Source organism: Glycine soja, chromosome 16 (genome assembly GCF_004193775.1).
Source record: "Glycine soja cultivar W05 chromosome 16, ASM419377v2, whole genome shotgun sequence".
NCBI lineage: Eukaryota > Viridiplantae > Streptophyta > Magnoliopsida > Fabales > Fabaceae > Glycine > Glycine soja.
This window is the reverse complement of record NC_041017.1, coordinates 26,675,240-26,698,368: the sequence shown is the minus strand read 5'-3', so window position 1 is coordinate 26,698,368 and position 23,129 is coordinate 26,675,240. Positions and strand designations below refer to the sequence as shown.

General features: G+C 29.1%; 1 protein-coding gene and 1 pseudogene across 1 annotated transcript in view; both read right to left on the bottom strand.

Moving 5' to 3' along the window:
• LOC114389476 (endochitinase A-like) overlaps positions 1-23,129 on the bottom strand; it is a 59,525-nt gene that overhangs the window by 23,842 nt on the left and 12,554 nt on the right. The gene's annotated exons all lie outside the window — the stretch shown is intronic.
• On the bottom strand, positions 3,145-16,747 carry LOC114389478 (annotated as a pseudogene).

The window sequence follows — 23,129 nt, the reverse complement described above, 5'->3', positions numbered from 1 at the left end:
GCCAAGAAAAGTGAATATGTGATTTATGGAGACAACAAAGGCCATTTGATCAACAAGTCCAACAAGTGATATCAAATGATACCAACAAGTCACTTGTCTTTGATTGATGATGCTTGTTTTTTACTTGAGTTTAGACTGTTCTTGATAATTGTGATTGAATTTGATTGATTGTGTTTTTTGATTGATGTGTTTTTCTTTGCTTGATTGATATTCAATGTTTGTTAATTTGATTGATTGATAATATTTTATATTTGATTAATTGTGTTTGATGATTGTTCTTGATTGAGTTTTGATTGTCTTTGATGGTTGTTCCTGATTGAGTTTTTGATTGTCTTTAAAGAATCTATTAAACTTTTCAAATTAGTTTGATATTTTAAGAAAACTATTTCAAATTTAGAAAAGGAAATTTTGAAATTGAAATTTGAAATTTGAAATTTGAAATTGAAATTTGAAATTTGAAATTGAAATTTGAAATTTGAAATTTGAAATTAAAATTTGGAAGTTGGAAGTTGAAGTTGCTGGGAGTTGAAGTTGGAAGTTGGAAATGGAAGTTATTAGAAGTTGAAAGTTGAAAATGGAAGTTGGAAGTTGGAAGTTGGAATTTGAAATTTAAAATTTAAAATTTAAAATTTAAAATTTAAAATTTAAAATTTAAAATTTAAAATTTGAAATTTGAAAATTGAAAATTGAAAATTGAAATTTGAATATTTTTTTTGAATAGAAATTATTGTGCATAGTTAGTTGATTGTTAATTTAATTAATTTGATTTGAAATGTTTGATGATTAATTGCATTTGATTGTGTTTGATTGATGTGTTATTGTACTTGTTTTTGCTTGATTAATATTGAATGATTGTTTTAATGCCTTTTGGTATCCCTTGATTCTCATACATTGCAACAAGTGGTAACATTTTTCTCCTCTCTATTCATAATTTGTTTTTGATGTTGACAAAGGGGGAGAGATAGATAAAAGATATATGAAATCTTTGAGACAACTTTTTATATATGAAATCTTCAACTATCTCAGATAAACAATCATTGCAAAACAAAGGGAACTATATACAAATGGATATTTTTTTTGTTGTTGCTCCTAACCTATAGGTGGTTGTCATCATCAAAAAGGGGGAGGATGTAAATCATGAAGATTTTGATGATGTCAAAAAGATCAAGCCTTGGATAATCATAAAAAAGGGGGAGAATGTGGATCATGCATTGTTTGATGATGTCGAAAAGAAATCACTTGATTGATCAAAAAGGGGGAGAATGTAAATGTATGTATACATGATTTTGATGATGCCAAAGATAAGCGCTTCTCAAGTTTGATCCGAGTCAAGAATTCAAAAATTCAGAAAATAACTCCCAAGAGTCACAACTCTTCAGAAAATAATTCCTGAGAGTCACATCTGTTCAAGAGATTTTTAAATGGTCAACAAAGGTCTATAAATAGGTGACTTGGGAAACAAAATGTATGAGAGAGATATTCCAAGAGAACTTCATTGCCAAATGCTCTCTCAAAAGAAACTCTTAGGCAAACACTTAAAAATTCATTAAGAGTTTCTCCATGGACTTCAATTGTAATATCCTTCTCTTCAAGAGAGAATTCTTCTTTCTTTCTTCTCATTCAAAGAGATTGATTAAGGGGCTGAGGGTATCTTAAGTTGTAAGGATTCCTGAACACAAGGGATAGGTTGTCCGTGTGTGGTTCAGACTTTGTAAACGGATTTTTACAAAGGGAATGGAAAATCTCAAACGGGTTGCTTGAGTACTGGACGTCGGCACGGACTTTGCCGAACCAGTATAAAAATTGTGTTTGCATTTTCTCTTCCCTTATCTCATTCATTTTATTGCAATCAATTTTGTCTTGCATGTTTAAAGAACATTATTAAATTGATTGATGCTTCTTCTGCATTCTGAGCCTATCTCTTCTTTTAGAAGGGGGTTAAAAGTTTGTTAGTGCGAAATTAATTCACCCCTTCTTAAGATTTCTGAGGCCACATGTCTAACATATACATAAATTAAAATTAAAGGTTCCAATTCATAAAAGACATCGAAAAGCACCAGGTCAGGAAATGAAAGAAACTACTTGGACATGTATACACAAATTAAAATTAAAGGTTCCTATTCATAAAAGAAGATTCATAAAAGACATCGAAAAACACCAAGGAAGGAAATGAAAGAAATTACTTGGACGTGTATACACAAATTAAAAGGGTTCAAATTCAAGCAAGTAAAATTGTTTCATCAAATTAAAGTGTATGTCTACAAAATAAACAAAGGCTAAAATACATTAGTGATTCATCATCATTCCCTATGTTTAAAATGATCAATTTTGTTTTCTTAAAGTATGAGTCTTTAAGGATATATATCATGATTTTAGATTTTGGAGACAAAAGCTATCATGAATATGTGAAGATCTTCATATAATTTTAAGGTTTTCAATTTTCAATTTCAAAAGATATACATAGCTATCATGATTTTAGATTTTGGAGGCAAAAATAAGGGTGAATAACTTAGAAATAAGAAATTTTGCCAAATAGACACATAACAAAACCCTGCTATAGGGCCACTTAACCAAGATTTCAAAGGATCCTCTAAAAGCCCAATAACAACACTTGTTAAGGGAATTGACAAATATCAGAGTTTTCATTTTTTAAAAAGATATACAGAACTATTCTACCGTTTTTCATGAAATTTAAAAGAAGAAAATAATAACTTTACCAGCAACGTTCCTTCTGTGGATGAAATAATTGCAAGGATATTGCCTAAAGTTGCAGCAACAGAGGTTATATAATTACTATTTTAGAGATCTTCTGGTCCTGTTAGACTCTTCACCGTTGAATTTGATCAAAGAAAACAAAAATATTTAAATTCCACATTGAAAGACCAAGATTAAATTCTGAAAGATTGAAACAATGGAAAGAAGAATAATAAAAGGATTAATTGGAACTATGGTAATAAAATATTTACCTAATTCTAAAGGATAAAACCTTTTATATAGACGCTGCCCACTTTCTTGATCTGGAAACAATTTGATGTCAAATAAATCACCAAACCACATGACATAACCACTGCCTGCTCCACTTAAATTTGTATTTGTATATTCCATTTTGTTTTCTTAAAGTATGTGTCTGTAAGACAAAGTTGATCTTTGGATGACATGGCAAACACTCATATGATGTGTTTTCCATGTTCACAAATTTATCACATGTTAAGAAATTTATCACCTTGGTTGGAGAAATACATGCAAAGTGGAACGATATCTTGCTCAATTTCACGAGTCCAAAGGGACCACTCCATTTGAACAACAGTGATGGGATAAACAACATGTGCTCTCCTTATTGTGTCAAGACTAGCTTCTAATAATCTTATGTACCTTATCTTTCCCTCATGGACTAGCCTTTTTAGCTCTCCCATCTGTCAATTCAAAGAAAAGCAGTACAACTTATAAGAAACAAAGCCATATATCAAATTATCCTCAGACTCAAATCAAGAAGAAAAGTAACAAAAAACTGTTAGGTGGCATGGCACCACTCACAGTGTCTTCAATGGGTACTGTGGTGTCAACACGGTCTCTGAATAGACAATGCATTAGATGAGGGGTCGTGCTCCATATATACACGGATCAGATTGGGTCCTTATGGGCCGAGGATGATGAAAATTATTGGTAATGTTAGAAAGAAATTTTGCCAGGGGACCAACATATGCCAAAGCTTGTTCAGCGTGTCTTTCACATGCACTTACCCTGGATTTTATAGTCCATGGAACCATGTTAGGCAATGGCATCTTAGTGTGTTCCTGTGTCTATGTCACTCTAGATTTTTCCTTCAAAAAATTTCTATATTTTTGGGAATCAACATTGCAATCACAATGGCAACAATAATGTAAGTTACTAGTAATCAATCATAATGGCAATTGAGACCTATTATTTAATTTAAGACCTATATTTCATGTAAGCTTCTACATTGCAGTTGAGACCTATTATTTAATTTAAGATTCTTTCAATTAACTATGAGAACTTACTAAATTTAGATTTAGGTGCAATGGCTAGACTGGTGGTGGATTCACTTTATACAAAGAATGATTAACTTGCTTAGGTAACTTGTAACAAATTGCAAGTATGGAAAATGAAATACACCTAAAAATGAACCTGTAAATGACTAGCAACATTCTCTCTTCTCAAACCTGGGACATTCATCTCTTCAAGAATTCTCTTTGGCACAACCTCTGAAAAATAATTTAGGAAGAAAATTGTAAGTGACAAATCATAATTTACATATATGTATCATGTATGTATCGCAATACCAACAAATAAATTCATTACAGAATTCTAGTTTTGTAAATTGAGAAAAACAAAACAGAAAGTTCGAAACTACGTAAGAATTCACATGACAACTTATTTTACATACCAATAACAGGAACATCAATTTGCTTGCTAACAAAGATTATATATGTTTCTCTAAACAATAGTGAGAAAAAAGAAGTTGTCACTAATATTATTTACAATAGTGAGAAAAAAGAAGTTGTCACTAATTTTATTATTAGTGACAAATATTATTTGTCACTAATATCTACATATTTTATTTTCATATTTAAAATTGTTACTAATGCATATTCTAGTAATCAATTAAGGTATTTATGACAAAAAAAAATGAGTTTGTCATAAATATTATATTTTATTAGTCTATTTGTTTTCAATTACAATTGAAAAATTATTCATCATTAAAAATTTAAAGCAATTATGAGATAATAAGTAATTGACAAATTATTCATCATTCAAAATTTAAAGCAAAAAGTAGATTTGAACCTATGACCTCTTACTATGAGAAGCAACCCAAACCATAAACCACCTTTGTTTCTTATAAATTAAGTGAGAATTAATTCATTTTATAAATTTGCATATTGTATTATTAATATTGCATTATTAGTATTTTATTATTTATATTTTTAATTTATAAATTTTATTTATTTTTTATTTATATCTTATTATTTATAAATAAAAAAACATAAATAAGATAATACAAATAAGAAAACATAAATAAAATCATATAAATAATAAAAAATATAATGATGCAAATATAAATAATAAAATGTAATTAATGAAATATTAGTTATGTAGTAAATGTAAATTTTAAAATTATCAGTGTGTTAAGATTTGAGATAAGTAATTAAAAATACTTATTATATGCAAAAAAACTTAAAATATTAAAATCTTTCAATTATATATTGGTTATCACATAATTCATTCAAACTTCATCAATTTCAATTTTTTCTGTATTAATTAATTATCATTAACTGTTGATTTTTTAAATTTTAGTTGTAAAATCGCTTTAAATTATTTATTATCTTTTAAATTATTTATTGGAGTTTTAAAACACATATATTAACCTTAAAATATTATTAGAATATAATAGTATATTTTGATTGCACGGGTATTTTTTAATAGAAAATCACGAGGCCATTAACAACAAACTTTGGGCAGTTAACTTCCATGTGTGGGAAAATAGACCACTAAAATATTGTTATAGTAAAATCTAAACCACCTTATTTTCTTCTCTTTTATCCTTACTAACCAGGTAGTGGTGGATTTGAGGATAGTTAGAATACTAACTACCTTTTAATATTAGTCTATTAAATCAAATTTTACATCTATTATTTCTATCAAACTAAAAATATAAATTAAAATTTTAAATTCAGTTGTATTATTTAAAGTAAATGACAAGAAAGGAACGTATGACCTTTAGACTAGCAATTATTGTAACAAGCAACAAAGTTTGGTGTATTATAAACTAAAAAAAATACTAAAAGTAACTAATAATAAAGTTTGGTGTACAAAAATTAAAATAATATATACAATACTAATTATCATCATCACTATTATTAGCTTCATCAATGTAATCACTTTCTTCATCTTTTGCTAAATCAATAATTTCGTCATCACTTTCTTCTTCTTCTTCTTCGCGGTCGATAACTTCTGAAGGTACCACCGGTTTTCCATCAACTATGGATCAGACTAAATCATTTCTATCCAAAGACAATCCTTGATCATTATCTAGGACATTAGATGTAAAAGGAATAGAGCCAATATCATCATTTTCTTGACAAGGCTCAAGTGTAGCTTTCTCAGGCACATCATACAAATCTCGAGGCTTTGTTTTTACAACAACTAACCAATTAGGATCTTTGGTATCTTTAACTTAATATACTTGTTGAGCTTGACTAGCCAAGACATATGGCTCATTAGTCCTCATTTTACAATTACTATTAATAAGAAAGAATCCATATTTGTCAATCGAGTGTCCTCTCTTGGAGGACACATCCCACCAATCACATTTAAACAAAACAACATTATTTCCACCAGAGTAACTCAATTCAATAATATCTATTAAGACACCAAAGTAATCTAAATTACCTGCAATTTCATCACCTTTAACTAAAACTCCACTATTTTGTGATTTCAAATGCATATCACGATCCTTTATATTAAACCTCCAACCATTTATAAGATAACTTGTGTATCGAAAAACACGTGTATCAGGTCCACAATGATTAAACAATGATTCATTTATACTTCTTCTCCTATGCCTTTTCAAGAGTGTCGCAATCTATTGAAAAAAATATAAGTGGTCATATTCTTAAATTATATAATAATAATTAATAACAACAATAAATCATATTATTATTGTAACTAGAGGGGAATTTCCCTAAATCTTTAAAATAATAATATAATAAAGAAAAAAATAAGAAGTTAAAAAATATACATGAAAAAAGAATTAATAGTGGGGAGGTATAACGGTATAATAGACAGAAATGTATACATCAAAGGGTGGTTACACAACATGGTACCCCTTTATATATTGTTATAGATTATAGATAGTGAACATATATAAAATCATACTTACATGATTTTTAAACCACGACAAAAATTCCTTCTCATGCCTTTGTTCCACATTTTGAGAATTTGCTTTCTCTAAGTCTTTTTTGTGTAGTCTAGTCATTTGAACACATATATAATAAATATGATGAATTATATGTAACTATAATAAATGTAAATATATAATTTAATAAAATTACTTACTTAATAAATGGTGATACTTCATCGCAATTTTGAAGAACATAAATCATTGCTTGCACGCATTCTACTACACTTAATTCAACATACTTTTTCCCGAGCAATGGTTTGTCAACTTGTGAAAAAAAATTCAACTTTGAATTTTTCAGTTGATCTAAATCACCTTCATAATTTCTTCCAGGTCTATTCAATCTTGTCTCAACTCCATGTAAGTACCTAGAACAGAAATGCAAGCATTCTTGTGCAATATATCCTTCAACAATAAATCCTTCTGGATGGGCCTTATTTTTTACATACGATTTAAGCCTACGTAGGTATCTTTCAATAGGATACATCCAACGGTATTGCACTGGCCCAGCAATCCTTGCCTCATCTACTAAGTGAATGGGCAAATGGACCATTATGTCAAAAAAAAAAGGAGGAAATATTTTCTCTAATTTGCATAAAGTCAGAACTATTGTTCTTTGTAGCAAATCCAAGTTCTCCAAACTTAATGTCTTAGAGCATAACTCTCTAAAAAAGAAACTAAATTCAATTACTGCCTCACAAACTTCCTTCCGTAGAACACCACGTATTGCAAGTGGGAGATAACGATGTAAAAACACATGGGAATCATGACATTTCATCCCGAATATTTTTCCATCATGGACATCTATGCATCGAGAAATATTGAATGAATAACCATCAGGAACCTTTAAATCCACTAAAAATTGGCAAAAAGCGTATTTTTCCTGAGATGACATAGTGTAACATGCATGTTGGAATGTATATTTACCTTCTTCAACCATGGTTGCATGAAGCTCAGGTCGAATACCCATACACTCTAGATCAAAACGAGACTTTATACTATCTTTTGTCTTCCCTTCAAGATTCATTAGTGTTCTTATCATGTTGTCATAAACATTTTTTTCAATATGCATGACATCTAAATTATGTCGTAAATGAAGACATTTTCAATAAGGCAATTCAAAGAAAATACTTTTCTTCTTCCAATTCCTAGGCAATTGAATCTTTCCTCTCCTCTTTCTTTTTTTCATATTTACCAAACTTCACCTAACATTTTTAAAAAAATATTACAATTTAATATAAAATGATATATATATATATATATATATATATATGTTCAATGATACTGGATCTTTAAATATTTTAAATTAGAATATAACTAAACTTATGTATAATTATGATCCTTTTTCACCTAATAAAATGCCAACTAAATTAATTATTAATTTTTTTTTAAATGATTAATATTAAATAATTTTGCATTATCTTTTATCGATAATAATGTAAATTAGGGGAGAACATTCTCTGCAACCACTCTTTGGTGTCCATATTTCTATACTTATTCTACCTTTTATAACTACCTAGTATTAACTTTTTTTCATATATATATTTTTTTTTAATTTTTTAACTTCTAATTTTTATTATTACTATTTAAACAAAATAAAGAGGCACAAATCTTTTAATTTGATCTATGCGTTATTCTTTGGTCAATAATTTTAAAATTGAATTTTGAATGAATTTGAATTAATATAACTTAATTTCACCAGGTAGGTAGTTATGATTTTATTAAAGATTTAGTATGATAAGTAAATTTAAAATTTTATTGCGTGGATAAGATTTAAATTTATTTACTATACAATTAATGATAATTGTAATTAGTATAAAATGCTTGAAAAGTTAAAATTTTGGTTAGATTTATCTTATTATACAATGAATTATAATTCTAAAAATTATAAAATTTTAAAAAAACTCAAATTCTGGGGAGAGAATCTTATCTCCTAGCTAACATATTGGGGCTAGATAGAGTTAGTACGCTAGCAATAGATTATGGTGAAATGGTTAGTTTAATAAGTAAGTTTAAAAATTTATTACGCTAACAAGAATTAAATTTATTTATTATATAATTAATTATAATTCTAATTATTATAATTTTTTTGAAAAGTTTAAATTTTGGTTAAAGTTATCTTTTATCATATACGTAATTATAATTCCAACTATTATAAAATTAAAAAAATAAATAAATTTTGGTTAGAGAGTCTTACCTTTTATTATATAATTAATTATAACTATAAATATTATAATTTTTTTAAAAGAATTGGTTTTCAACTGAGTCAAATAATATTGTGTGATTTATATAGGTAATCTCATTTAATGGAAAGAGATTTTGTTTTTATTGTTATTATTTGTTGTATTATAAAATTTAAGAATTGAATTTAATATGCAATTCACAAGTTAAAATATAGTTATGTTAATTTTATAATTTTATTTAAATAGATAAATATAATAGATAACTAAACATATAAATTAATATAATTAAGTTGTTGTCGTTAATTTTATTTGAAGAGTGTAAACTAATAAATTAATATACACAGTAAATGACTGTCAATTGAAATTTAGGCTAAGCAATTAAAAATACTAACCTGGTCAAAATGTTGATATTGTTCAATTATATCATCCATGGACAATGGTTTAGGGGCGGATTGTTTTTCTTTCTTGCCATCAAATGCTTTTGCATTATTTCTCCAAGAATGATCATGTGGCAAAAATCAACGACTTTCCATATAAGAAAATTTTCCTCCATTTAGTAACCATGAAGACCATGTATCCATGTTACAACAAGGACAAGCATATCGCCCTTTAGTGCTCCATCCTTATAGATTTCCATATGCCAGAAAATCATTAATAGTCCATAAAATTGATGCATATAACCTAAACATTTCTTTGGTTGATGCATCATATGTCACTACACCTTTCTCCCATAATTCCTTCAACTCTTCAATTAAAGGTTGTAAATACACATCAATATCATTTCCAGGAGCCATAGGACCTGGAATAAGTAGTGACATCATGAAAAAAGGATCTTTCATGCACATCCAAGGCGGCAAGTTATAAGGAACTAAAACTATTGGCCAAATACTATTTGAAGAGCTCATAATTACAAAGGGATTAAAACCATCACTAGCTAATCCAAGCCTTACACTACGTGGATCCGCCGCAAAAGATGGATATTTTGAGTCAAGAATTTTCCAAGCAATTGAATCAGCTACATGTCTCAATTGCCCATCTTCAATTTTTCTATCTTTATGCCACCTCATCTCTGTAGCAATTTGTGAAGTCATATATAACCTTTGTAACCTTGGTGCTAGAGGAAAATGTCGCAAAACCTTGTGGGGCAATTTTTTATTTGGATCTTTATAACGAGAAGTAGTACAAGTTGGACAAGATGTAGATTCCAAATAATCACCTCGGTAAAAGATGCAATCATTCAAGCAAGCATCTATTTTAACATAATCTAGCCCAAGTTCACGAATAAATTTTTGAGCCTCATAGTAAGACACGAGAACTTTATTTCCCTATGGAAATGCTTTTGCCAACAAAGAAAGCAAGACATCAATTGTTTTTCCACTCAAGCCAAAGAGACATTTGATATTCAATAGTTGAACAATAAATGATAGCTTAGAGAAGTTCTCACAACCAGGATATAGTTCTTGTTCGACAATAAAAAATAGTTTAGAAAACTTATCTTCTTTTTCGTTCACACTATTAGTGTTCATGCTAGTTGTATAATTTATTTCCTTAGCTCCTGTGATGTTCTCAATATTCATAGCACTTCCAAGATCATGTAACATACCACGAACCCAATCATTGCAATTATTTTGATCATCATCATCATCATCAGGCTCACTAATCACTTCTCCATGATTCTCTCATATAACATAGTCCCTTTTTATCCCATTTATGATCAAGTGTTCGTACATAACTTTCCGACCACAACAAAGATCATTTCTACATTTTCTACAAGGACAACGAAGTAACTTTCCTTTTTCAAAACTATTAAATGCAAAATCAATAAATTCTTGAACTCCTTTGTGAGTCATCCTATCAGTTATTTGCATCCAACTTTTATTTAACTCCATATCTATCAAAGAAAAAATAGTGAAGAATGAAAAAGATGAAGAGAAATAAATTCAATTTCAGGGTTAAATCTTGTGCATTCTAAGGTAGTTAACATAAATAAACTCATCAATAAAAATTCACGGAAGAAATTGAAAGTTTTTTTTTCTTATCTTGGTTTGCTTTTATATATCTTTCCTAATTTTTCTCAATATCTGTTTATCTTTATCTCTTTTGCTTTATTTATAACTGTTATTTTATCATTTTTTATTTATTTGCTGTCATTTTATATTAACTGTTATTACTCATTATTTAATTGGTTGAAAATAAATATGTATTTTTAAAAAAAATATTTTTAACAAAATTGTGTTATAAGAAAAAATGTTAACCCAAAAATAAAATAAAAATTAAATTTTAAGTAAATAATTTGATTTTTTGTACTTTTAAAAATATTTTTTAATACATAATATTTATTTAGCTTAATTACAATTTAATATTTTAATGATAACTATAAATTTTATACATTAAAATAGACTCATGTAATGCACATAATAAAATAATAGTCAAACAAAATATATATTTAATAAATTAATTAATGATGATAAAGTTATCTTGGTTAAGAAAATAACATTATCAACATTTTAAAAAAATAAAAGGTAATTTATCACATTAAATTTAATGATCTGGATCTATCTTTTCTTTTAAACCGACTACAAGTCTAATTTTATTTTGTTATTTAATTATCTAAATTTATGATTATTTTTAGATGATTTTTGAACTTAGTGCACTTTGAGCGTTCAATGTAGTTGTATATATACACACACATACTATATATATATATATATATATATATATATAAAGTATCTCATATTTTTTATGCTTGTATAGTATTTAATGTTTTTTTAATTTTTTATACAATTTTATTAGTCACATCTTTATATAGTTTATCTTATAAGAGTATTTTTAATGATCATATTTATCTTTGTGTAAAATTTAATTAAATCTTTGTATTACAAAAAACACAAAAGAGCTACTAATGATCATATTCACCTCAAGCATTAAAAGCGAATTCAACTTTCACAATTGTAGTTGCTTTTGTTTGTTTGTTTGTTTTTTTTTTTTTTTGAATTTAAACTTAATATAATACTTCATAGTTTTCCCTTGAGTTAATCAGATTTTGAAAATTCCTTGTAATATGGAGGCATGTACCATACATGACTAACAACTTACAGTTGTAAACTAAGGAAAATTTATCCAACAAATTAGAGTTTTTTTTGGACTTAAATATATTTTTGGTCCTTGATAAATTAACAGCTTTTATTTTTGGTTTCTAATAAAATTATTTTTTGTGTTAAATCTCTAATAAAATAAGAAAATAAATTTTTTGTCCTTGTTTTTTCTTTTAATCCTTCTAATATATCTATTTTTTTGTTTTTGTCTGTAGATCATTTTCTATTAGTCTCTATCGAGTATTTTTCAACGGGACTACTAGAAGATGAATAAAATTTTATAAGGACTAAAATAAAATAACAATAACTAAAAATAAAATTTGTATTACAAGGAACTCGATGAAAAAAATTATTAGAAATCCAAAATAAAATTTAACTAATTTATTATGAACTAAAACATACTTAAACTTTTTTATAAAATTAGAACTATGTCTTGCCTCATTAGTAAAAAAATTCTTCATTCACGAGTGCTCCCATTCATGCTAATTAATGAAATAATTTAATCTTATGAATGTTTGTTGCAAATGAAAATATTCTGTTTGTTTTAAAGATCACGTGGACCCCATTCTCTGTTCCTTCCATTTGCTCATTCAATTCCCTCTTTCTTTCTACGTTATCGTGCAATAGTATTTGGATCCATTAGATAAATGAGGAAGTTATAACTTCCCCATTATTAATTAACCTCTCTCATCCACTCTCTTAATAAACCATCAGTCCTCTTAAAAAGTTTTAAAAATAATTATAAAAAAAAACTCAACTATAACCTTGCACCTATGTACGTACGTCCAAACCAAAAGCACCCACACAAAGAAGTTACATTCTCTGATAGTGAAGAAGAAGGAGAAAATAATGTCAAAGGTTGAAGGTTCCAACTTAGAATGCAGAGAATTTCAGAGCATCAAACAAAAATAGAAGCTTTAGGGTTGTCCAAATTGGTTACCATTTTCAAGGATAGAATTCAAAAAGCAAAGAAAAAGGATAAAAAGAAGGCCAACGATGATGATGATGAAAACTACGTACCTGACTATGAAGGGGGACTTGGATCAAAGTCTTCAAGTGAAAATTACATGGATGACAAACCTGATTAGTTTGCTGTTACAAATGATCTTGAGTCACGGAAAAGAAAGGTAACTCTTGAAATTTTTTCAATATAATGCTACAAGTGAAAATTACTTTCTTGATTTATTACAATTATAGTTTATATTATGCACAAGTTTAACTTGTATTTTATTTCTTATTTTTATGATTAATCATTGTAATTGATAGGTGATGAAATCATCGATATTAAATTCTAAAAGAGTTTATAATGATTCATCCATACACCACTCTCTTGATAAAGAAGTGAAGGAGTCTTTACCTAATAATGCATCTCATGCCTCAGAATTTACCAATGTAGAACAAGTTGAATCAAATGCAGGTACCTTTATAGAATAATCTTTAATAAAAAATTATAATTGAAAATGTTATAATTTATCTTATTTATTTTAGGCGAGCATGTCACAAAGAAGGGACGTGGGCATACAATAAATGCAAAATTTCAAAAGAAAAAGGAAAATATTATGGCAAAGGGAAAAAATATCGACATCCAATTTCCTCCACCATTTTATAAGATTAACAGAAAACATGCAAAATATTTCAAGTCTGAGGCACAAGTGTGTATTCGCCAAAAAGCTCCTTTACAAGTTAATGGTTGGAGTGAAATTAGTAAGATGATGTAGATGAAATGTGGCGACATATGAAGGTCAGTATATAATTAGATCAATTATATTAAATTTATTTATATATTTGAATATTAGTTATGTCTTCAAATTGGTTTGATAATGTATCTTGATAGTATTTAATTTTTATTTTATTTTTTATGAAAACGTATGATATAAGGATATTTTTAGTTTATCTGACGAGGTGAAAGAATATGCAATGAAGCAAATTCAATCTCAATACAAAAATAAGTTTTATCATTTACATCAATCTTATCTTAAAGAAAAAGGTAGACCAAAATAAGTACCTCCAGAAGATTGGAATTGGCTAATTAAAAACAAGTGGAGTGGTTCAAAATTTCAGGTAAATTTATTTTATTATTTTGAGCAAATTTTTTTAATAGGTTTATACTTATAATATAAAATCATTTATACTTTGATGTAGAAAAGAAGCTTGACAAACAAAGCTAATCGAAGCAAGCAAGAAATAAAATCAATTATAGGCACAAAATCAATTGTGCAAAAGGCATTTGAAATGGTAACATCTTTTAATATTTTATATTCATTTTCTTATAAGTTATATAATAATAACTCATTTTTTTATTTTGTGATTTTTTTATGTGATATATGAAAGCTTGGTGAAATTTATATAAAGACATCATACATTAGATTATATTATTTTTATATTATTTAATTTGTCTTTTACTATATTTAATTTTAATAGAAAGAAGATTCAAAATCTGGTGAATGACCAGATGCTGTGGAAGTTTGGAAGGCCACGCACATGAGATCTAATGGAACTTGGTGCATTCCAAAAGGAGAAGAAATCATGGTAAAGAAAAAATTCATTTTAAAGTCTTGATGTCAATATTAGAATTAAAGACATTAATTGTATTATGATATCATATCTAGTTGTATTTTTATGAAATGTTTTTCTTTCCATTTGTCAACTAATAATGTGAAGATTTTAATGTATTTATGAAAATTATACATATTTTTTTCACATTGTACATAAAGCTTTGGAGAATGTGGGTGATATATATCAAAAGGAAATTTCAAAAGCTCTTGTACCACTAGTTGAACATTTTGCCATGGTATTAGGAAGAAATTCTTTAGGTGTTGGTAGTGCACCAATAACAAAGAAGTTTTCACACAAAAAAATTATTCAAAAATCAACTTGAAAATGCACAAAATTGAGCAAATAATTTGGAGTTGGAAGTGCAAAAGTTAACAAATATTACAAAAAAGCAAGAGGATGCCATTATCCAACTTCATATTGAAGTACAATCCCAATGAGAGTTGATTGAAACTAATCGAGAACAAATGAAGCAAAATCTTGAAAATGAAGTGAAGCGCCAAATTGTAGGCATATTGGAAGAACTGTCAACCTCTGAATCACCTACAAACTCAAGTGCTCAGGTTAGTAATATATAGCTCTTTTATTGAATATTTTCTTTTAGACTTATTATGTGGTCATTTTTCTAAAACCAAAATATCATTTTTATTTTTATCTGATTATTTTTTTTATATTGTTTGCAGGATTGAAACGTACGAAGATACTACTTATTGTAGGCATATTGGAAAAAATTGTCAAAATCACCTACTTGGCGCTTTATTATTTTTATGAGAATCTAAATATTGTATTAATGTATTTTATTTATGTATTTTGGATACTACTCTTTTAGTTTATCGTTCAACATGTAGTGACTTTGTTATATTTTAATGTAAACTTTGATTTATTTGATTTTTTTACTTTTATTTCAATGATAATTATTCCATCATTTAAAAATAATTTTCAATCATTATTGATATATTTTAAAAATAATAGAGATAATAAAACAATATTTTATTTTAAAATAGTAATAAAAATCATACTAATTACAATTAGTAACTAGTTGAGACGAAAAATTAACACTAATAATAACATTTTATCATTAATTATTTTGTCATTATAAACTCTTATAGGACATTGGTGACAATTATATAAAAATATTAGTGACGATATTTGTTTTCACAATAAAATAGTATTTTTGTGACAACCAAAAATATCGTCACTATTATAACAGTGACTCGAATATTAGTGATGACCGGTGACAAATCAAAATATTGTCACTAAATATTTCTAGTGACGATTTTTTAAGGTTTTAGTCACAACTTTTTTCATCACAAAATATATGGGGTCATTATCAATGGCAAGGACCCTAAGATTTCTTGGGAATTAACAGAGAATCTTCTCTTCAGAGGAAACTTTGGCCATTACTGCTTAGAATGGAGAAAGAAAGCGAAAGAATTGGTGGTGTGGGTACTTACTAAGGCGGTGTATGCCACCCTCACAACAGGATCAGACATATTCAGGGGAACCGTTCACTATCACATTACCATTATCCATTTTGACAATACCAAACTTTGGGGGAATCTGAATTTGATCTTGAGGCAAGCCCCTGACCACCTCAGAGTTAATTAAAATGTTATGTTACATTATATTATGGGTTGTTGTTGTTAAAGTGAAACAAATATGTTACAAAGTGTTAAGGTAATTAACCTTTTCGACCAAAACTTTGTTGGCATGGGGTCGATAAAAATCTACAGTAACAAAGAAAGTGATCCCTTTACTGAATGTGTATTTGATCAAAGAGATGCCAACCTCTTTAGGAACAGGATCATTGTACACTTTGGTCAGGCCCATACACCCGAATCCCAACTTGGAAACCTTACAGCCAAAAATGATTCACACAAGACAAGGAAGATACCAACTCAGAGCCATGATATGAATGAAGGATATAAAATCAATCCAACAACATAAAAACAAACCTCAAGGCCTTGGCTTCCAAGCTTCACTCGAAGAATATCTGTCATTTTTTTTGTTCCTGTGCAAAATTCCTCTACAAATTTTCCCACTATCTCTCTCTCTCTTACTCAGCTTCATTGTGCTCTTCTTCTTGGGATCTCCCTCGCCGTCCTGTGCTTCCCCTTCCCACAGCCGCCACTCCCTTTGCAACAATGCCGTCGATTGGGAGACCTCCGTTCATGAATCCACCACCCTTCATTCCAAGTCCAAATCAAAAGCCCTTTCGCGTCCTGGTGACTTGGCCATGCCCATGGCGATGACGGTCTTGACGGTGTTGGGATGGCCTACCAAGACAATTGTGCGGTTTGCCCAACCATGTCGTCCAAGACAGTGCATGACTCTAGGGAGGAGTCCATGCCAAGGCTGTGAATGTGTGAGTGCTCTATGCGCTCCAGGGAGGACTTTAAGAGAGATTAAACTCCACCGTTGTAGAAACGGTGAAGATGGTGGCAAGGAGAAAAAGGGTTTCAGAGTTTGTTTAGGGTTTTGAGGGTTTGGTCTTTGGAAAGCGAGAAGGAGTGAGAATATGTATTCTCTCACAGAGTAGCTAGAGGGACACATATTCAAATATCAAAAATAGTGGACTGTTAGTTGTTATTCATGAGTTAGTTTGGTATTGAAAAATTGCAAAGAATTAGCACTATACCTTTAATTTATGGTTCTTTTTGTAGGAATTGTACATATTTTTATTTATTGTATGATTTTATAGAGTAGAAACTCCATTTTTGTGGTTTAATATTGAATTCAACTCAGTTTTAAGCCAAAGAAGAGAAAGTTCAAGCAGCTGATGACTCGCTTAGCGAGGTAGATCCACTCACGAGAGGCATCCTCTTAGTGAGGCATCCAGCTCGCTTAGCGGATGGGAAACCCTAGAAAAGGATAAGCCAGAGATTTGTATGCCCAGCGTGCAGCTAGCCCGCTCAGCGAGGACATTGTCTCTTCTCGCGCTCAGCGCACCCTCTCTCGCTTAGTGAAAACTCACTAACTATCGCTTAGCGAGACATGCTTGCTAAGTGAGCCTTCGGAAGCTGAAAGGTCCAAGAGCCTTTAAAACACTGAGGTTGGCAGAAATGAAACAACAAGCAGAGGGAGACGAGTTTTGAGCAATAGAGAAAGCTTAGTCCAGATAAAAAAAAGAGTTAGGGTTTAGAGGCTAGAGGAGACATCCTCCATCATCTTCTTCCAAGTTCTTTCAACAAAAATAGCTTCTTTCTTGTAGTGTTGAGTTTTTGCTTGTAATGGAAGGCTAAGCTCCTTTGTTGGGGAGTTCTACTAAACCATCTTGATGTAATATTCTCACTATCTATTTAATGTTATTTTTTGTGTTCATTGCTTCTATTTGTGCTTATTTTACATGTTTGTGGCTTGATCACCCATTTTTATGTGTAGTTAGGCTTTTTAGTATTGGAAAATGCTTTAAAACCTTAGAACTTGATAGAGCAAGCTAAATGGAGTGCAGTGATCTAGTCCATTTTATGCTGTAGGTTTAATGCAACTCTTTTAGAACAAGTTTGTTGAGGGATCAAGGACGAAGTCTAAAGAGAGTTAGGCTCATTCATGTGAGGAATCATGGTTTCAGTAGTTTCTCAGCATAAGAACACTAGGATAGTGTTAAATAGAGAAAACATGTTTCAGACATCAAGAGAAATTCAATAGAACACTCCCTAACGCTTTTAACTTGATAGTTTTCACCTTTTATAGCTTTAGATATTTTGTTTATGCTCAAATAGATTTTCTAGTACAGAACTCAATATTTGCCTTATTTTAATCCCTATAAGTATTTACATAGTGAATGTACATGATCTAGGTGAAATAAATTCTCCGAGGATATGATACTCGGTCTTACCGTTTTATATCACTTGTGCAAATCGGTACACTTGCCGACAAACCGTTCCAACACGGGCTATCTTCTAAGACGGTTTTTAAAAAATTGGCATCAAATGACAACCATTCTAAGACAATTTTCATGAAACCATCATAGAATGATTGTATTTATTTATAGAAATGTCACCGTGTTTCTTTCTAAGAATTTTTTTTGTTAACCAATGTTAAATCAACATTGTAAAAATCATTTTTCTAGTAGTGAAGGTTTTGGCATCACTTCCAATTGGCTTTGTTGTGTTCATGGTTCAACCGGCAACCATCCTAGTTAGAGGAGCTGGCATTAACCTTACTAGGAGTGGAAGTATAAGGGAAGTTAGAGGTAGTGGAATAAAAATGTTATTAATACAGTTGAATCATGGGCTATACTAGGGAAGTCAAAGATAGTTGAATCAACTACAAGGAAAAAATGTTTCATGGTTATAAGGATCAATACATCTTTTGGTAGTAGGAAGCGCAAAGATTTTGTTTGTGCAACTTGGATGCCATAAGGTGATTTAATGATATTTCAACATTTTCTAGTTTTTCCTTTCTTAAAATATCTCATTTTTCTTGTTTAAGTGATTCCATATGCCTCATGTATCTAATCCAAGTTTCTAATGGAACTTGATATAGCTGAGGAAAGAAAGAAGTTGGAGAAAGAAAAAGGCATAATCCATGATGAAAACCTATATGGTTGGTAATTGATGCAATTTCAAGTCAATGAGCCAAATACAAAAGGATAATTAGTTTGATGTAATCTCAAGAAACACAAAACAACTAAGTAGGAGCAGATAATATTGAAAATTGGAGCAAATATATTTTTCTACTTTCTATAATTCCTTTTTACATGTAACATTGTCCTTGGTCCTCTCTTTATTGCGAATCCTGATGAGATGTTCAGGCTTTTGCACATGATATTTTTTAAAATTTTATATATTCTTTATTTTTAAATTCAAAAATACAGCTACACACATAGTGATTAATTGATATGAACAAGGAAATGGGACGGATTACCTAAAAGTTTTCAGACTTAGAAATTAACTTAGTTTTCTTTTAGAGAAGGATATTGCAGGCGTCACACTCAAGAAATAAGTGAGAAGTTGAGTGATAAGTCATTGATTTGATCATCACAGATTGCCTTAATAAGATCAGATTCAGTTCTTTTCCCAAGAATCAATAGAAGCTCTCACAAAAGGGAGAAAACTTAAACTTTCATTGAGACTTAAATCTCCTTAAAGCTACAAAGTTCCTACTATTTATAGGCTAGGCTTCCTTCTAAACATCCCACTATGAATTAATTTTCACTTAGAACTAAATTCTCACTAACATTAAATATCCCACTAGCACTAAAACCCCACTAACCACTATAATAACTTGGGAAGCCTAAAAATATAAAAACTGACCTAAAAGATGTCAACAACCATATGAACTTATTACATGAAAATAAAATACAAAAATTAAAGGAAAATTAGAAAATGGACCTTAATTAATTCTTTAGACAAAAAGTTATGTAATCCATCCAAATAAACTTCAGCCTATAGATGCATCTTGAGTATAAACTCTTGGGCTCATTATGCTCTTCAAATTAATGTCTTTAAGTTTGTTGAATTTATCTTCAAGTTCTACAAATGAGACAATTCTTGATTTGGACACTTGCATGACTAAGCTTTGGAAAGACTTCTTAGTTCTTTTTGGTCTTGCTTTGGTCATTGAGTCTTTCATCCATTGCAAAAGACATTTGAAATAATTGGACCCTTGCTGGATCATATCACTAATTGAGACCATAAATACATAGTCATCTATTTTATATATGTATAGATTTGTCATTTTGAATTTGACTAAGAATCTATTGATTATTATGATAAAAGGTGTGGTAGACATTTTTTAACCAAAAAGTAACACTTTCTAAGACGATTTTTGAAGAATTCTCTTAGAAATTATCAATTTTTAAAATAAAAAATAACACATTGTAAGATGATATCTTAGAAAATCGATGTAGAAAATGAGATTCTAAGACGATTTAAAAATTGTCGTGGAAAGTCAACGTTCCACGATGGCAAATTCAAACATAACTATTGTTGAAAGCATAAAATAACCGTATTTGAATACCTTTTTGTAGTAGTGTTTCAAAATTGATATAGAGTGGGGTAGTAAAAATTGATCACTTTCTACATCGATTTAGGCCATAAATGATGTAGAAAGTGATCATTTTCTACATCATTTTTTTCCTTAGTTTTTATGAATTTTTTTTTAAAAAATTTCTATTCACCGTTAAACTCCATTTGTAATCTACCACCAAATACGTGAATAAACTGGTGTGAGGTTGTTCCAACTTAACCAAGGGTGTCTGGTTTTAATCTTGGATGTGTAATTATGTTAAATACTTAGAGGAAGAGCTTTACTAACCATCGTTATCCTACCTGACTCAAACAAGATTATATCCGGTGAAAGATATATATGGTCTAGGCAAAAAAAAAAAAAAAAAAAAACTCAACTTGCAATCTTACACATGTTATTTATGTTTTATGTTTCTATATATGGTTTCAGTTTTAGGCTCATACATCATATATTGTATATTCAAAATTATGATCTGTCAAATTATAAACTACAACATCAACAAGATACAAAAAGGTTCTTAATGAGGAAAATCCCTTGACATAAGAGTGAAAATGATTGGTCGTCCATACAAAAGAAAACCTTTTATTGTTATTATTAAATGAGACAAAATAGTCTACAAGAAGTGTACAAATAGTGCATAAAGTGATAAAAAAAATTAAATTGTTTTTCATTGGAGTTTAATGTAATTGATCCTACTTTCATGTAATTTCTATCTTATTTGTATTTAGTAAAGCATCGTTATTGTTCTTCTTCCATTCTTAATGTTTTTTTTTTTGTTTTATCAACCTATTTACATAATTTTATGATTCCAAGTGTATTAGGAAAATTCCTTTGGATTGTGAACTGAAGAAGACAACTAATTTTCTTCATGCCTAGGGATAGGTAAAAAGGATTAGTCATCAATAAACTCTTTTTCTTAATGCAAATCATTTGGTATGCTAGTTTGAGGGATTTAGGTCATCTCACTCAAGGAATTAAGGTTAGGATAAATTTGTGGGTTGATAATAACATAAGTTTGATTGAATAGGAATACATATTCATTGCATGTACGAATTCCAATGAAGTTAAATTCCAACAATTTATCTCATTGAATTCATCTCAATTTTCTATACACACTAAGTACTCAATAAAATTCCTCAACCAATTTTCTCTTATTTTTACTTTTAATTTCTATGAAATCATCATTTTAATTTGGTTTCTTGATTCTTCAATTTTCGTAGTCTAGAAATTATGCTATTAATTACCCAATTATCACACAAGTCCCTATAGAGATGCTACTTTGTTACATGAGCCATTTGATACTCTTGCCAAAATCCCAATAAGTTTTGATCTCATACTTGAACCATATCTTTTTTCTATTTTTCATCTCCTGCATAACATATCACCAGTTAAGACACTAAAGGTAGAGATAACACCCATTCAAACTCAAGTTATGAAATTAGAGTCATATCTTTGGTTCTCAATAATCCTCCAGCAACAACACATAGCTTGGCAAGGTTGAAATAAATAAGGGTAGTCTTTTCTTAGCTAGAGCCATGTGTACCACTAAAATTTGTAACTTAGAGATGAACATGATGCAACGGCGAAGGATTCAATTCATTCTCAAGTCTTTCTTGGTTTTTGAAGGTGAGCCAAGTTACTAAAAAGTGAATAAACTTATCACAAAGGAATTTAAAGAGAGTAAGGTGCTAAACTATGAGGTCCCAATACCTGCAGTCCATCTTTGCAAAACAAAACATACAAAAAGAAACAAAAAAGGTATGGAGTGAGGTTATATTCTTTCAACTTCATTTTCGTGGAAAGAGTCGAGACTTTTTCCACTCCGACACACACACACACATTCTAACCTATGGTGAACCTAACAATGAATCTAAATTATCTTATCATGATCATCATTATCATCATCATCAACATTATTATTGTTAGGATTATCGTCAGATGATCAACTACTAATCACAAATCAACCCTCATGAAGTGATGGAAAGTAAATATATTACAAATTTTAGTTAATAAAAATTAATACATTTTTATCATGTACATTGCACACGCTTAACTACAAGTGACAATAGTATAGAAGACTTTATATCTAGCATTTTGACTTTTATATAATATATAACTGGTTGTGTTTAATTTTTCTATCCGTAATGCATGCACCTTGAAATAATGTAAGTTGAAAATGGTTTTATGTTATTCAGTGGGGTTAACCTAATGGTAGGATTTTGTATAATTTGTATGAGGTTCTATTTTATTTTAATTTTTTATTAATCATATTGTCACTATATTATACAGAAAAAGATTATTCTAGTATTCATTATGCTTTAAAAATGGTTAAAGAATTTAAAATAAAAATTTATATAATTAAATAGTCAACATTCAATTTTATTGATATATTTTCTCTATAATAATTTT